Source organism: Psammomys obesus, unplaced genomic scaffold, assembly GCF_907164565.1.
Source record: "Psammomys obesus unplaced genomic scaffold, mPsaObe1.curated_primary_1811, whole genome shotgun sequence".
In the NCBI taxonomy this organism is placed as follows: domain Eukaryota; kingdom Metazoa; phylum Chordata; class Mammalia; order Rodentia; family Muridae; genus Psammomys; species Psammomys obesus.
This window is the reverse complement of record NW_026585644.1, coordinates 28,793,935-28,796,979: the sequence shown is the minus strand read 5'-3', so window position 1 is coordinate 28,796,979 and position 3,045 is coordinate 28,793,935. Positions and strand designations below refer to the sequence as shown.

Sequence of the window (3,045 nt, the reverse complement as noted above, 5' to 3'; positions counted from 1 at the left end):
TAAGGGCCTGTATATTCCAAAAGTAGACGGCCCAAAGACATAAAGAACAAGTCAGAAGTTGCTGCAAAGTAGTCTGAGCCTAGCTCTTCCAACTGATTTGGGGCAAGTTACTTTCAGTTTCTCCATACCTCATTTTACACTATGGGTAAGCAGAAATAATCCAGGGCCATCCCTGGAAAGATGGTTGTTGCTTTAAAGACTGGGCCTTCAGTTATTTCTAGCGCAGGTTCAGTGAAATCAGAAACATAAATCACCTGAGATGATGTGTTACAGATGCATATCCAAGAACTGAAAGAAATCCTGCATCAGTGCATTCTGTCATATAGCCTGTGGATGAGAGAAAGATGGAAAAGATAGCCAGAGAGATCTGAAGGCAAGAGATGGAGATTTGCAGCACAGTTTCCAGTTGTTTTTAAGATTCCATTTCCATTTTGCATTGGGTCTGGATGTATCCCGCCCTTGGAGAGGTAGGCCAATTATCCTGACTGGCATCATACATAGTTTAATAGCATTACTGGTGGGAAACTTACAAACATAAACTGTGCACATGAGGAACATCACCTTGTACCTATCATACACTGTCACTGTAATAAAATCATTTATTTTTATGTATTTATATCTCTAGACTTTAATGGTCACTTGTTAATACTGACCACACTGAATTGCTGTGAGGGTTTAAAAATCAGTTCACGAAAAACTCTTAGCACGCGAGTGCCTTTCTCTATATGCATTAAATGTTACCTATTGGATATGAAAAGTAGAACTGACAAAGGGTAATGAAGAAATTTAATAGTTTACACTCCACAGCTAGCTGGATGGTGGTACTGAGGTACTTAATACAAGAGCAAAGCTTCTTTTCAGTGTGTGGGTAATAATCACTACGATTTTTCTAAGTTCCATGCTGCTGCTTCTGGCTATAGACTGCCATATTGGCTACAGTACTTCTTAGGACAGAAATCCACTGGTTGCCTACAATGTACCAAATGCTAAGGATACGATCCCGAAGTTTGTAGTAACTTGGAAGTACCTCTGGAACAATCGCATTATCCTAAAGTGCAGAGTATTTAAAGCTGAATACTAACGCTAAGGTTAACTGCGAGTCAACTTCCCAGTGTTCATGAATCAGGGAAGAAAAGCAACTGGTGATGGAAGGAAAAGCGGGCAGATGTTAAGAACAAATGAAAGAACAGGGTCAGATGAAAGGGGAGGAGGTCCTCCCCTATCAGTGGACTTGGAAAGGGGCAGGGAGGAGACCAGGGAGGGAGTGTGGGGTTGGGGAGGGAATGAGGGAGCGGGATACAGCTGGGACACAGAGTTAACAAAATGTAACTAAAAAGAAAAAAATAATAAAAAAATAATAATATATTAAAAAAAAAAGAACAAATGAAAGGACGTCCGAAGAGAGGAAAAACTACAAAATGACAAAGGACAGAGAGCAGGTAAAATTCAGATGAAATTCGGGAAACTCTCTACATGCTCCCAGCGATCTCGCTGGGTTTGGTCCACCTACCCTCCAAGCTGCCACCAAAACTCCCACACTCGAGATCCTCGTTCGCAAACCTTCCTAAAAGTGCCAACTTCCGGAACCAGCGCGGCGCGGTGTTGTGACATCACGACAGGCGGGACTTCCGGTTCTGGTGACGCCTTACCGGGACTTCTGCGAACTACCCGGCCCACCTGAGCAGCGGACAGGTGAGGTGATGGAGCCAGCAGTGTGGATGGTATTGTGTGAGGAAGGGCGGGCTGCGCGCAGGACGGTGCAAGCATGACGGAGCTGCCGTCCCGGTGCCGTGGGGAACACGATGGTGCTACACGCACCCCACCTGTGGCACGTCTGAAGTCCACACAGTCGCTCGTGGTTTCTCCTGAGAAATCTACTGACATTAAAATTATCTCTACTTTTAAGATTCCCCCCCCCTTTATTTTTAGTTTTACAAAATGCATCTATGGCACGCCTTGTGATTCTATAGATTTCTCCAACTTGAGGTTTGCTCAGCTTCTGTAGATTGCTGTCCCTCTCAAATTTGAGACGTTCCTATGAATTTCAGGTCATTTGTCATTGTAGTACAAATCGTTGGGCTAAATTTTTCTACTATTTCCCACTAATTCGTATTTGTGAATTCTGTGGGCCTATCCAAGTTCTCTCATGTTGTTCTTTGAATTTCTTGCTCCTGCTTTGTAGATAGCATTTTCTGTAGCTTCCAGACTTTAGTGTGCTCTTGTATTTTTCTGGTAGTTTGCTCTCTTCTTAGTTTCTCACTTTGGAAACTAGTGTTTGGAAATTAGTGTTCCTGAGGCCATCAACATTTTCCTAAAGTACTTTGAGGAAGAAGTTGAGACGTTAGTAGGAGAGACTGGTAAGATCATTGGCAAAATGTCAGATCCATTTCTGAAATGTTGGGTGGTATGCCTGTCTCCCAAAGGTCCAAAATGCTTATCAGTGTGCTATGAACTAATGCTACATGACTAATGAGCTGAGATCCTAAGAGGTCACACAACTTTGGTATCATCTTCAGGCAGCAGTTGACTGAGGAAATCAGCCTACATGCACTGCCAGAACCTTTTAAAATGTACCACCTGAGTTTCCATAAGGATGACATGTTCGGCCTGTTGTTTTGGAGCGTTCGTTGTCAAGCTTATCAATAAAGTTATTTCCAGATGACCCTTGTCCCAGTGAACAAGTCAAAGCCAGCTAATTCTTCTTTGAAATGGGCCAAGACTGGCTTTGCTATACTCTTCCTACATTTCTAACCCATAGGATCTGTGAGGATAGAGCATGTTGTCTTAAGGCATTAAGTTTTATGATGGTGTGTGATGCAGCAAGAATAGATGAGATACCCTGCTTTTTTTTTTTTTTTTTCTTTTTAAACTGTAACAACTGTCAATACATGTCTCTTAGAAGATATATGCTGGAATTACTGGTTTCCTGACTCATTATCCTGATATTCAAGGCCTTCATAGTCTGGAGTAGAGAATCCCAGCACTGGTTTAAAGTAAGTGAGTGAGTGTGTGTGTGTGTGTGTGTGTGTGTGTGTGTGTGTGTGT

At 42.6% G+C, this 3,045-nt stretch overlaps 1 protein-coding gene across 6 annotated transcripts in view; it reads left to right on the top strand.

The window, feature by feature from the left end:
* Positions 1-1,622: 1,622 nt before the first annotated feature.
* The window catches only part of Ldah (lipid droplet associated hydrolase), a 75,706-nt gene continuing 74,283 nt past the window's right edge, over positions 1,623-3,045 (top strand). For 2 of the 6 annotated variants that reach the window (XM_055625966.1, XM_055625949.1), the window contains exons 1-2: positions 2,282-2,357; positions 2,900-2,993. The gene's annotated coding sequence lies outside the window, so the exon portion shown is untranslated. Of the gene's footprint in view, positions 1,693-2,281; positions 2,358-2,899; positions 2,994-3,045 lie in introns of those variants that run through there. The other 4 variants (XM_055625931.1, XM_055625984.1, XM_055625959.1 and 1 more) reach the window with 3 other exon arrangements.